The sequence below is a fragment of the Alligator mississippiensis genome, chromosome 4 (assembly GCF_030867095.1).
Source record: "Alligator mississippiensis isolate rAllMis1 chromosome 4, rAllMis1, whole genome shotgun sequence".
Taxonomy (NCBI): Eukaryota; Metazoa; Chordata; order Crocodylia; family Alligatoridae; genus Alligator; species Alligator mississippiensis.
In genome coordinates this window covers 118,555,194-118,569,689 of record NC_081827.1, presented here as the reverse complement: position 1 = coordinate 118,569,689, position 14,496 = coordinate 118,555,194, and the positions used below count along the sequence as shown (strand labels likewise).

At 39.9% G+C, this 14,496-nt stretch overlaps 1 protein-coding gene across 8 annotated transcripts in view; it reads left to right on the top strand.

Moving 5' to 3' along the window:
- MICAL3 (microtubule associated monooxygenase, calponin and LIM domain containing 3) overlaps positions 1-14,496 on the top strand; it is a 261,969-nt gene that overhangs the window by 171,333 nt on the left and 76,140 nt on the right. The window lies entirely within an intron of this gene.

The following is a 14,496-nucleotide window of genomic DNA, read 5'->3' as shown; positions in this document are numbered from 1 at the left end:
AATGCCCCATGTTTCTGGAAACTGAGCAGGATATGGATTGAATGATTAGAACCAGGTCCCTGATCAGTAAATCATGTTCTCCTCCTGTAGTTGGGTCTGTTCTCTTTTTAGGATGTGTGCCAGACTGTTCCTAGTCCATCATGTTCCTTTTCAGTGTTCTTATCAGGATTTGTTTGAGGAGAGATTGTGAAGAGAGGAAAGAGGTACATGGCACTTAATGTCCAAAATATGTTGAGAGATACTAACATAAGGGTGGTAGAACTAAATACAAAAAAAGCTATTGGAGATGAGGCAAAACATGCCAAAATGCTGAAACTGGTGGTTTTTGCTCAAAACATGATCCTGCTGAGAATACTGTCCTTGGGAGAAGCAGGGCTCCCAGCTCTGTCCTCCTCTTTAGCTTTCAGACCTGTAGGCTTGTTCCACTGAATCACTTGTTTATTTTTGTTTATATGTGTTTTCTGAAAGATGATGTGAATCTTTCTGGGTACTTTCAAAAACTGCACAAAACATTATGCCTTAAGGAAAGAGATGTCAAATCAGTCTAAAAGAGACATTGCTGCTTTTTGACTACCTGAAAATTCAAGGAAGTTTTTTCTCTGAAAAAAAAGAATCTGATGACTATCTCCTGGGTGCTGGGCTTCACTCAGTGGAACTGGAGTTTACATGAAACTAACTTTCTTATGGAAAATGTTTGACTGAGATTATCTGTGCCCAGAAAGAGTCTACATGTCCACTTACAGCTGCTTTAAATTTTTTAATTTATGAAATTACTTTTAACCTGTTTTGTTTTGGGGTGTGTGTGTCTTTAAATTATGTAATATCTGGTTTTTATGTTGTTGTGAATTTAATTCAATATTTGTTGAAATGTTCAAGGGAATAAATACCAATCAATCTTCAGGTTTCTGAGTTTTTCTTTTGCATTCCCTCCTTTGTTTCTGGCAAAGGAAAGGGTATGGGGAACAACCTTTTGGTGGGAGGAGATGGAAACAAATAGACCTAACAAACTGAAATACCTAAGAAGTGATAGGGGAAGCCCCATCATGTATACCATTTATAACTGGAAAGTACTAAAGAAAAATTCAGAGAGTAGTTGTGAAGTGTCAGGAGGTAGATTTGATGAGCAGCATGCTTTGTGTATATCTACTCCTGAATTCTATTATCATGTTAGTCTTTTCACTGCACACCTTTTATACAGAGGTAGAGAGTAATACATACTTCTGTAGAAAATATATCAAAACTGCTGAGATTACAAAATCTGAGATGCCCTTCTAAAGTCTGCTTTGGATGAATGGGCTCAACATAAATGGTTTTTATTCCAACTGATCGTTGCAGCAGTGGGAAAATGTTTCATTAGTGCTTCCCAGCATTCCTTCTAACCAGTTACTCAAGCCTTGTATCCTGTATCCTACCAAGCTGTCAGTATTTGTATTACACTAACACCTAACTGTCATCCTGACAGTTGGTAACTGGGTTGCTCTCTCCTGCTGTGACAAAGATCCAGTGAAAAAATAGAGCAGCTTATCATTTCCCAGGAGATTTTACAAAGGGAGCAAGCTGTCCAAGCAAGTCAGTATTTAGATTAAATAACCTCAGGGTTCATTTATGAATCTTTTTTTCCTTGTTTAAAATGTTTTTAAGGTGAGGAGTCAACCTGTGCCATCAGTGGTCTTTTTCTTCTTTCACCCTTTCTCCTGCTGAAAATAGTCCTGTTATGTCCTGACTTGCACCAACACAGTGAATTGAAGTTTTGCACTGAGTTGTTTTGATACTGTCAAGCATGTAAGGGATTAGTCTATTTTAAGAATCCAATCTGTCCCCTGCCTTGCATGCTACTTATTACATCATTACCAACTGAAACTGAATAACAGCAGATGGCTTGGGGGATTCTAGTTGTGGAGGGAACATCATGTCTGCTGTGCTGGTGGTAGCGTAGGCGATGGAGAGCCAGGGCTTGGTCCCCACAACACTTTTCACACCAGCCAGTGACGGCAGCAACAACGTGGCACTGCCATCCTACACTGCCCAGCGCTGCTTGGTGTGCAGCTACTCTGCCACCTTGTACAGCACTAGCACATGCCGCCTCTGCAGTGGCTCTGTGGGAGCGAGGTCTGGGGGTCAGGCAGGGCTCAGCCACTCCAAATAATATTTTCCCCCACTGCTTATGAGGTGGTAACCAGAAGAGTTTAACCTGCAAATAGGTTTAAACCTTTAAATGTTATAAATAGTGTGTGAAACTAATCTGTGAGATTTCTGTTGGGAAATAGAAGCATCTCATGCTTTAAGAATCACTTTTTGATCTCTTCCAGCCATATTGAAGATCTGTATTATAGTGTTGACACATGCATGCACAAATTAATGTGGTAAGAAAAGAATTCAGAGCCAACTGGAAGGCAACAGGGTTCCTGGATCTTTTCTGGGACCTTTTCAAGTGATGTGGATTCTCTCTTCGCCCCAGAGGATCTGGATCTCTTTAAACTGTTTCATATTGCTATACTCTTCTCCTTTAGCTCCATACTAAGCAGCTATGCTTTTCATAGGATTGTTTACCATGTGGGTGATATCTGTTATGAAACTGCCTGTCTTCCCTTTTTCTCTTATTACAGAATGACAGGTTATTCTGGAGAGCTGTTTTAAAGGAATTACCTTAAGAAGGGAGAATCTGAAATGGATATGTTCTGAAAATTATCCACAGGTGTTCATTGTAAAATATTATGTATGGGGTGTCACCTAATAGCATCAATGCAGCAAAAGGATCAACTTAGAGGCTGGTTTCATCCCTTCTAGTCTGTCCTCTTGGGATCAACCACTTGCTTCAGGGGTTTCAAAACCAGTAGTGGCTGATCTTATCCCCACTACAAGTTAGGTCAAATGTTCTCTCTGCTGCACAGGGACAAATTATTTTCACATAAAAATTACAGGAGCATATGTTTGTGTTATGGGATAATTCCCAGAAACAATGTCCTGGTTTTCTGTGAGGTCTCCACAGATCTTTCTCATTTTCCACTGTTTCCCTTGTGATGTTTTTTCATTATAATTGTATTGTATCTTAGGCTGTTGACAGTCATTAAAAAAAAAATAAATCCCAAAACATGCTTTACCAGAAGAAGCAGGACATAACAGGACCTAACAGGACTATTTTCTGTTATGTACAGAAAACAGGACATACCAGAACGTTTATGTTATGTCCTGGTTAGATAAATGTTCTGGTAACAGGACATACCAGAAGAAGCAGCATGTTAGTTTGACTGGGCTCTGCAGCATCTGTATAGATCAGGTGCTTCAGCAGGGTTTTTGGTGCTTTTATCTAGCGCTGATTCAATCAACTATTAGATAAGTGCCAAAAACACCCCACTAAAGCACCAGATCTATACAGACATTAGGCAAGCCAAGTCTAACTAACCCAATGCCTATTCTAGGCGTGCACTGAGCTTAGTGCACAGAATTAAAGTAAAGCACCATTGGGGTAGGGGTGGGTCACATCTGCAAGCAGGCCTAGTGCAAGACGAAAATTGTGCTCTAAATTTTGCCATGATAGAGAGGTAGAAACATTCCAGAGAATGTTTGTCCCCTTACAGATTCGCTCCTGGTTTAGAAATCCTGTCTATAAATGAAGCAAAAGATCTCACTTCTCACCAAGTTCCCTTATCCCTCTTTACAGCAGTTTCCCCACAATGTAGGATGGGCTGTTAAAACTATTTGTTAGTGAAGAAGAAACTCTGTGTACTGTAACTAAATCCCAAAGAATCAAGCTATCAGAAATATCACTTGTTAAACTGTTCTACAAATGGAACAGTTAATCTAGGAATGAGGAAAGAGAGAGAGTGGAAGACTTGGGTGTAGCAGACCTACCTCCTGGGATCTACAGTCCTATAAAGAGAAAACATTGAATGTTAGTGCGAGAGCTAGGCACATAATGAACTTCCAGTTGATAGTACCTATCACTTTAAAGGGCTATATTAAAACTTGACACACCTGCTAGGCAGGTAAATGGTACCTTAATTTCATAGATGAGTCACCATACAGTTCGCTGACTTGTTTCAGGTTACCGAGAAAGTAATAGACCCAGTAATAGAACAACGAAGTCCTGCTTCCCAATTCTCTGTGATAATTATATCGTGTTATCCCTGCTCCATGAGTGACCTGGTCTTGGAGTAGTCATCCAAATGGGATAAACTCCATAGAAGGTAATTTGTAGCATTAATCTCTTGCTGAGGTTAAAAGCGTGGTGAGATAAAATGAGGTGTTCATGTTGATACTGCTGAAAGACCTTGTTAAGCATCTCTCATCCCCTATGCTTAGTTACTAGAGTGATCTGTAGTGAGTCCTTAGTGGTACTAGCTACTTGGCATTCATTTGCTCCACTTCATTTGCTGAACTTGAAAGCTGAGCTTCATTACAAAAAAAAAACAACAACCCAAAAACCCTACTTTGAGCCACATTTTCAAACTGAGGTGCCTAATACTAGGCTTCTAAGTCTCAGTTTAGATTCATAAGTAAAAATGTTCTGACTCTTGACACACTGAGCCATCAGCAACCTCACAGAAGTCAATGGGAACTGCAGATATGCAGGTACAGATCCAGGAGGGGTTGTGGTGGCATAGCTGCACCCTGCCTTTTGGACCATGCTGCAGAAGCAGCAGGTGGGGACTTTAAATCTCCAAAGCAGATAATAATCTCCTCAGCTCTCAGCACTCACCCTGTCCCTCTTTGTGCTCTGGGGCACCTCCTTTTCCCTGCCTGCTGCTGCCACTGCCCTCAGCTGACAGGGGTTCAGGGGGAGCTCCATAGTTGCTCCTATCCTACTCCAGCCAGGCTGTGCAGGGAGCCAGGGACAGTAATAGCAGTGGTGGTGGATTCCCTCTCCCTGCCAAGTCACCCTGGGTTTTCCCTGCCAGTCCTGGAGCAGGCATGTGGCGGGGAAAACAGTTTTCTGCTGTGCCTGTCTCCCACGCAGTCAGTCCCCACAGCATGGGTGAGGAGTGGCTGGGACAGCAGTGATGGTGGGCATGTCTCCCCTTCCCATAGCCAGAGGTGTTAGTAGAGAGGGCGAGGGGAGGAATGAGAAGAGAGGTGCCCCTAAGCATGGAAAGAAAGGGAATAGGTGTTGGGGGGTGGTTACCTGATTGGGGGACTTTAAAAAGTGCCTAGCCACTGTTCCTACAGCGTCTTCTGGTGCTTTGTGCAGGTAGAAGGCTGGGAACAGTGGCTGCAGCCCCTGCTTTAGCATTGGTTGATGCTCCAGCATTGGTTGCTGCTCCTGTACACCCCCTCTTTAAAATCCTGGATTCGCCTATTGGGATATTCAACAGTATTCTGAATATTAGGCTATTTTTCTGGAACATCCCTAAATAGGGATTTGGAAGCTTACCTTTAAGTTTGAAAGGGTTGGAATAACCTTGACCAGATTTTTTGGTCATGGACCCCAAAAAACTGATTTTTGAGTTCTGGCTCATTCTGCCAACTAAAGGCTGGATCGAAACACTTTTTTTCTGAGAGAAACGGACATTAATATAAACAGTTACTTTTGTCATGAACAAAGCTAGAAGAGTGGAAGAGGTCTGGCATATACAAAGTGTTTAAAATCTTAGCCCTGCTAACTGACCAAGCCAGATATGGTAGAGAACAAACTATATACCATGAATTCTATACTTCTCTTTAGACCTGCAGCTTTGTTATCAAGAGCCCAGCAACAGTGAAGAGGAGATACAAAATTAATTCTTTTTATCAGAATATTCCTTCAAATATATGTTCTCATCATGTGTAAGTAAGTATATCTGTCCTGTGTAGCAACTGAAACACCCAGAGATCCCTTCATCCCAGTTCAGACATATTTGGCCATGTAAGGAAAAGTAGTAAGGAAAAAAGGAAGTTCAAAATACTGGTTGTAATGTGCAGAAGTAATAAGGGAAAAAATCATTACATGAAGCAATTGAGAGAAATGGTCTGAAAAGTGGGGAGGCGAGGTGGGGAGAGAGAGGGTGGAAGCCACAGTTATAGTATCTGTCATTTATTCCTTACCATGGTGAAGCATGTTTTAAGAGAGAGAAAAATAATCAGCCTTCTATATAGAAGGCAGACCTGTACCATGGCAGATAGATGACTGTATCATCACCTGCCGGTAACTAAACAAAAAAGTATAGAATAATCAACAGTTTGTGAAACCTGAGAAAAGTCTGGAGGAAAGTCAGAATATTCTGGCAAAAACATTACTAGTGGCATAAATCAATTGGATGAGAGCATTCCATCAAAATCTTTCCATAGGAAGTTTCCACTGCTTCTGGACTCCCATCATGTCTTTTGCTCAATAGAAATACCTTCTGATCCTTCCTTGTTTTGGACTGTATAGTCTTCTTCAGAGGAAGCATTGCATAGTCATTCATTGAACCTGTTGGCGCGGTCCTCAGATTTCCAAAATAATCAATGTAGTTGATGAGTTTTCATACTGCAAATATGATGGTATTTTTCTTGGACAGATGCATGTTTAAAGATTAGCAAGCACTTCCATTCAGCATTCTGTTTAGTTGTTTACATTTTACCTAAAAAATGTGTTTAGTCTGAATTTCCCTATGCTTATTGGCATTCCAAAAGCCAGTGTTTCTTTTATGGAAATTTTCATGAGTCTTGGTTGGTTGGTTGGTTGGTTGGTTCAGAAGTTATCCACATGTTTGGGGTGATCTTAAATTCTTTTAGGTCTGCATAACACTGCTGCAGAGTGTACGTTTGTTTAGTGTAATGTCAAATTTGATATGTGCCTTATCTTTAATGAATAAGTGTCTTTTATGAAAAATTTGTTTTTCTGAAACACCCTAGAATTTTGAAAACCACTGTAATTTCAGACACAGTCGCAAGGTATGAAACGCTGCATGTTTGCAGGTGTTAGGTAGTCATTTACTCCAAAATCTAAGAGAATGATATGGAAGGTAGTAGCCCCTTACTTGTTATAGAGCTCTCTGCATTGTAGCAGTTGCTAATGATATAATGCAGACAAAAATGTGGGTCATATCTAAGTCCATCCTGGAATGGGTTGATTGTGGAAATAGTGCTAAATTGCAGTTGATGAGGCAATCTAGATTCGTACGGATAGTTTCATCAGAATAGAAGAACTAAGTTATGGATCTGATTATTACTTTAATTGGAGACCAAAAACATGATTTTTTTTTTTTAGGCTTTTTCTTATCTATAATTCTTAATGACGCTATTTTTGATACTTTAGATCAAAATATTTGCCAAGAACCCAGACAACAATTCCTGAGAGAGAAAGCAGACATGCTTTTTATATTAATAGTTTCACTTCATACTTTTGGATGAAAATGTCCTTGGTTCCGTTCTTTGCTGGAAAGCACTACTTGCACATCTAGAAATGCTCTTGATAATTTTATGTACCATGGTAGCCTGACCAATTCAGTGGATGCATAATTTAATACAAATTTTGGTAGCAGTAAATTTAAAAGTTACAGGTAGTGGGACAGGAGCAAGAAATGAACACCAAATGCATGAATCTGTAATTGTAGTGATGCAGTAGGGAGGGCATGAGAGACTTCCATTATAATATAATGACAGTAATTCTTTTTAATAAATATTACATCATAAGAATCATGGAAAGAAGGTGTATGAACAGGGACCCCAGTGTGTTAAAAATGAAACATCACACCTATGCTTTCTCTCTGCTTTTTTTTCAGTCCACTACTTCTGCTACAGTAAGTAGGGTCCCTGGTGGCTCTTTGAGATTAGTATAGTTTATACACCTGGCAGTACAGAACTCAGGCCTTTAAAGCAATGCTTATCTTTAACTAAAAAATTTTTTGCTCTCTTCCCATGCTTCAGTTTCTTTTGGGAAATTAAAACTACCTGACAACAGGATGTGGATGTTCAAACCACTGAGTTCAAGAACCCAGAGGATACCAATACAATTTAAAAAAATGGTGAATTACTTGTTTGACGGCAGAGTAGATTTTTATACCTTTTTAAAGTGCCTAAATCAGATATATAGCATGAACTTTCCTAAGCCCAAGCTCATTTAATCAGATTCTGTGATTTGTTACCAGCTATGCTACATCCCAGGTTTATGGGCATATTAGAAATTCATGATTTACTTGAAGAAATTGCCTAAATATTATGGACCTCACCTTTTTGTAGTGTTTTGTAATTTGCTAACAATCAGAAATAAAACTGAAATTGTACAAATGCTAGGATTTTCTTCTGAAAGTACAGTAGGGAAAACCAGTTTTTGTACTGTTCTGAAGCGTGGATTAGATGACCTAATGTCTTTTTTTCTGTCTCCAGCCCTGGAGTCTTTCCAAGGGTCAAAACAGCTATGTTCCTGAATTATTCTCTACCACTCTGGAAGAGTAGGCAGCTTTTCTGTATGGTTAAACAAGTACGTGCACTGAGCCTTAACTTTCCATTACTTTATAAAAATGTTTGGCACTTTACATCCTCAGAGCTCCAGCATAACTTCATGCTTCAAGTCTGTGGGTGGATTTTGGCTTGTTTTCAAGTGACAGGAAGAAGTTAAAGGTGACCCTCAAATAAAACTGATATAATTATACTCACTTCAGGAATATATTTTGCATATCTTTAGTAAAAGAGTGAAGAGAGGCACTCTTTGAATCAGTAGCCTGTTTTTCAGGCTTTGCTTCACCTATGCCTTTAGAAGGATCACTTTGTCAACCTTTGGCTTTGTTCTGAATGTCTTTCTAAACCTGTTTGGTGAGAAAAACATCAAAATTATAATATATCTAAAGCAAATATAGAATGTGCTAATACCTTGTGTCACATAAATACATTTTGATGAATTTGGAGGGAATGAGATCAGACATCTATTGTTTATAGCAAGGTCTTGATTCTAACTAGGGGGCATTGAGTGTATGGAGGAGGCCTTTCCCTCTACAATTAACTTTTGGGAATCTTCCCTCACAGGTCCTCAAATATGTTGACCTTTCTGAAAGTTATTGTGAATTATGCTGAACCTTTTGGCCTTGAACTGAGTAAATACTTACTTTATATTTTGTTAGTGGTCAGGGGGACAGGACAGTTCTTGACAGGACTCTTACCAAGTTTTTTATTTTCTAAAGTTCAGATTGCAATATGAGGTATTGAGTCGAGGAAGATTCCTTTTTGTAAAACCTCTTGGACAGCTTTAGAAACAGTGCTCATTCTTTAACACCTCCATAATGCAGGTCTCAGCATAAAGGGATCTCTTATTAAGCTCCTTCCATCATTGTAATCCCCAATGCTCATTTCTCCAAATGTGCCTTTTTCTAATGTACCAGGAATCTTTGCTTGCACAACAGTTTGAGAAATACTGAGCTGTGGCATGCCAATTACAATTTGAGTTGTTGGCATGTTGGGCACTGAGTGGAAAACACTCTCACCTTTATTGGCTGTTCCAAGTTTGCCTTTCTATGCTGGGAAAGACCTTTTATTTTCATTTTATATTAAAAGCCAGAAGAGACTGGAGGCAATTATACAACTAGCGAATCATCTCCTGTATTACACAGGATTTTCATTGGTAAATTCAAACCCAGTAACTTTGGTTCAGTAGAGTATATCTTTTAGAAAACCAGCCAGTTTTAATTTAAAAAACTTGAAATGAAGATGAATCTGTGGTTTCATTCCTCTTGTTCAGCATGTGTATGCATTTTTGTGCTGAGTATTTAAAAGATGACTGAAGACTATTAGATTGAGATATTCAGCTTGCAAACTTCAGCTCATTTTGAATCCTGTATGTGGTATTCTTGATATTCCCGTATGACTTTATGCTTCTTCTTATCCCAACTCCTTGTATTTGAAGTTTTTGCATTTAACAGAACCTAAGCTTCATCAGGAACCTGCAGTAGACAGCCTCATTGCAGACATAACTGTCTGGCATAATAAGTAAAGGAAGGAAAAAAAAGTTTTGGGAGACCAGTCAGAATCACATGGGTACTTGGTGTTTATTATATGTTCAGATTCAGATAAATGCGTCAGCTCCTTTATTTGAGCAATATCTGTATCACTCATTTCTATCAAAATATGTAGGCTTTAAAGCTGTGCTTTATGGTTCAATGGAACCTACAGCATACGCACAATTTTGAAATGTGGGACTTGGCCTGCGTGAAAAGAGAATTTGTAAGAACTCACTAAACCCGCTGAGCTCTTTTTCTAAACAGTTTCTTACAGGTCCTTAAGAGAAGTTATGACTTGCTCTTCTACCCGTTTTCCCCTTTAAAGTCTTTGTCTTGTTCCTCCACCTTTTAAAATTGCACCTCTGCAGGGCCCTCTCCTACCTCATGCCGGATTGAACATTGTTGTATGGCTTTGTCTGGGATGCAGTGCGCTCTAGGATATTAAGCCTCAGGTCTTAGGTCCGAGGTATTGGGTGGGAGGGGGCGGGATTGCAAACTGAGTCTGTCAAGACAGACCAGTAAGGCTTAGCTAACTGGCAGTGGCTAGAAAGGCATCTGAAAAAAGTGCCAGAAAATCTCACAAAATAAGATTTGTTACTGAACTATAGTTTTTTTTTAAATAAGGATTTTATTAGCTACTTCTACCATACTCCTTCACCCCCAAAAATCCATGCTGAGCTGGAGGCAAGCTTGAGAAATTTCATCCCAGAGGATAATATCCATTTTCAGGCATTTTAAATATAGGTACTTGCACACGCACACACACACTCATTCATTTCTAAGCTGAAGTTTTATTAATAAATTATGTGCACTCCGTATTATTTTAAGTGCCTGAAAAGAAGGTCACATGTTCCTTCTCTATTGTATATCACCTTTAATATTCTCTTGTTGCCTTAGTTTTGATGCTTTTATTTACTAAAGAAGAAAAAAACCCAAGCAGAATCTATTTAATTTCAGGTTTTAAATTGTATAGCAATTCAAGGAATTCAGAATGAAAAATGTCATAGGAGGTATATTGATCCCTTCTCTATTGTGCATATACACTTCTGTAGATAGCCTTGTTTGTATTATAGTAGCTCTCAGGCCTCAGCTGAGATTGAAGGACCAGTTATGCTAGACATAGTATTGAGAGACAGGAGGCAGGGGAAGCTTTTCAAGCCCCAGCAGCAGTTGCAATTGTTCTAAAATAAGAGGATAGGAAGGAAAGCTTTCATGCAGAAGAGTAAGGCATGGGGCACTTCAGCACTGGAATGTTATCTCTGGATGCAGGGCTCTTTACAAGAGTTAGGCTACGTCAGGGGTGAGATAAATAAGGAGCTCTGGCAGCTTTCACACAACAGCTAAGCAGCCTGTTCTGTTAGGAAAAACAGTTCCCTAGGGATGATCTATGTACTGTTTGTAGTCAGCAGCTCTTCCAAAATACAGAACCATTGAGTCAGGTCCTGAAAATGTTTTTCCTATTTAGGATGTCATTTTTAGATTTTTGAGCTGATTCCTTGATTGGGTAACAAGCTACTTCTAGCATTCAGGTGTGCTCCCAGTGTTTTGTTGGTTAATGACATCACTTTTCTTTTTATTTCATCATATGCAGTCTCATTGGCCCCTTTCTATCAATTTGTGAGTAGCTTCTAGTTTGACTACATTGAATCTATGTACATCATGCAGCTGTTGTTCAGGTAGTGGCAGGTGGGGGTTAATCAGTGTGCTCCTTACAAGGGTATTCTACAGGCAGTGCTATAGAGTAGCTTTATGCTTGTTTGTGAGCAACATGTTCCTCTACTGATGTCTTGAACAGCAGCCCTGTTATCTTCAAGTACTCTATGGCAGTTTTTTTAAAACCTGGGGCATGCCATGGCTTACCAAGGAGTATGTGCCTAAATTTAAATAATGGTGGCCTTATTTCTGCTTGGTCAACACAAGTTGAGTAATGGCATTGGCACGCATTGACATCTGTGACATTAGTGTCAGGTGAAGAGGTAACAAGCAGCAATACTTTGCAGGTAAAGGGGTATGTAGCCAAAAAAAATTGAAAAACCATTGTTCTGTGGGAACCATTTACTGGAATAGAGTGTCACTGAGGAAGAGATGTCTGGGGAAGGTTTAAATTTTCTTCTGTCTAGCATTGCAGACCCTAGTGAACCAGGAGTGATCTTGACAATGTTATTAATCTACTGAATTGTGCAATCTGGCCAGTAGTCATCAATTTCACTCCACCTAGTTTTTTTGTAAGAAAGCAAGTGTAAGAGAAGCTGCTTGTATTAATGGCAGTGCTCCTAAAGCTGTGAAGTAGCAGTTTTCCTTCTCTATTTAATGATGCAGACAGCTTGGGATCGGTTAATATTTGTACCATTTGTGTTTAATTGGCAGGTTTGGTACTGCTTTTATTGACATCCAAGCGGAGCCTGATAGTTTTTTAGAGACTTAAAACAAACCCTTGGTGCAAGGTGTGTCCAATTAGGGCTATCTACTAGAAGTCTATATTCCAAGCTAGCAGTAAGTTGATCTTTGTAGATCCTAGTCTCTAATAGAAAACTGTATTTTTCCTATGCAAAATAAAATGGAGGGTTCTGGCCAGTTGTTCTTCTGAATTTCATACCTATAAAGAATAAAATCAGTCTTGCATTATTCCCCAAGTGCATCTGGGAATGTTCTTCCCACTTTCTTGAGATTTTGTGGCATACAACACATGCGAGGCACACAAGCATACCTTAGCTTACCTATACTCCCTCGTCATACAGCTTACACATAACTTTTATCCTTCTCTTATCAACTTTATTCTATAGATACTTCCACTGAGACACTTCATATGTCTCCATATGTTGTGGTAGGGTTGATTTTAATTCTCCTTGCCCTATGCATGTTGGGGGCATAGGGTTATAGGTGCAAGTCTACTAACTTTTGCCTAACGCACATGTCTGGGGGTTGCTTACATGACTATCATTAGCCTGTATAAATGTCAGTTTGGTTTCCCCCTCTAAATGGGGAAGCGCCTACTATTTTTATCTCTCTATCCTTGCAGTGAATTTTTTTTTTTCTTAGTGGTCTTAACCATACTCTGAAAAAGATTCTTCTTCTGAGAATCTGACAAGAACACAAAGGCTCTGAAGAAGGAAAAAGGGTGAAAAAACCTGTGGAGAAGCAATTTTTATCTTTCCTTCTTTTATCCTTTCTTATATCTCTGAACTATATGGCTGTATTGCAGAATAAACAGAGTAGGCAAAAAAGAAAGAGGACAAGCCAGAAATAGCATGTGAAAGCTGTACATGCTGGGAGAGTTGGATCTAACTAGAATACACTGTAATCTGCAAAGTCCAGTATGGAAAACTTGTTTTGTGAGAATATACTATAGGCTTGACATGGTCCTCTTCCATTATCCATAATCCATTTCGCTTGCTGTCGCCCAGGATTGGCAGATTAGCATTCTGGGTCAAATCCCTTGATGCTGAAAACTCAGAGCTAGAGAATGTAACACAGGTTACAAAAATAGCTTTGTTTGACATGGTATCACCACCTAGGCATCTCAGAGAATGAACTAAAGCATGAATCCTAGCCGTTAAACAGTTCAGTTCTGTTGAACACAGTTTTAAAATGCTGACATAATGTAAGACCTTTTTGGAGCAAGAAAGGGTAGAGACCAAAAATATCCTTGGAAAGGCAGGACGATGTTCTGACCTTTGAGTAGGTTTATGTGCTTTAGATCATGTAGCAATACGGTGATCCCTACCCACTTTCCATTGGACACATTCACAATGTAAAAGATCCCTGTATAATTAGAGAGAGAAATACTGGCAGAAATTATCATCATGAAGTTTTTTATTATGAAATGAAAACTTCATAATTTTTACAAAAAAGAAGCAAAAATCCAACATCCAGAGACCTGGAGTATTCCACCTTTGCTCCATCCAGTCTTTTGTTTGAGCTGAATTTTCATACTTGGAAAACAAATTCCCCGCAACAGAACTGCTTAGCCAGGAGAGTCATAGATTCATAGATGTTAGGGTCAGAAGGGACCTCAGTAGGTCATAGAGTTTGACCCCATGCCCTGGGCAGGAAAGAGTGCTGGGGTCAGATGACCCCAGCTAGATGCTTGTCCAGTCTCCTCTTGAAGACCCCCAAGGTAGGGGAGAGCACCACCTCCCTTGGAAGCCCATTCCAGATTCTGGCAACCCTTACTGTGAAGAAGTTCTTTCTAATGTCCAACCTAAATCTGCTTTCTGTCAATTTTGTGGCCATTGTTCCTAGTTACTCCATGGGGTGCCCTAGTAAATAGAGCATTTCCTATTCCCTGCTGCCCTCCTCTGATGATCTTGTGGCTGCCTACAAATTCACCTCTCAGCCTCCTTTCAAAGGCTGAAAAGATCTAGGTCCGTCAGTCTCTCCTCGTAGGGCCTTGCCTGAAGGCCTCTAACCATACGAGTGGCCCTCCTCCAAACCCTCAAGATTCTCTGCATCCCGCTTGAAGTGCGGCACTCAAAACTGGACACAGTACTCCAACTGCAGTCTGACCAGTGCCGCACAGGGGGGAAGCATCACCTTTCTGGACCTGTTCGTTATGTATCTGCTAATGCATGATAAAGAGTGGTTAGCCTTGTTGATCACTTCGTCA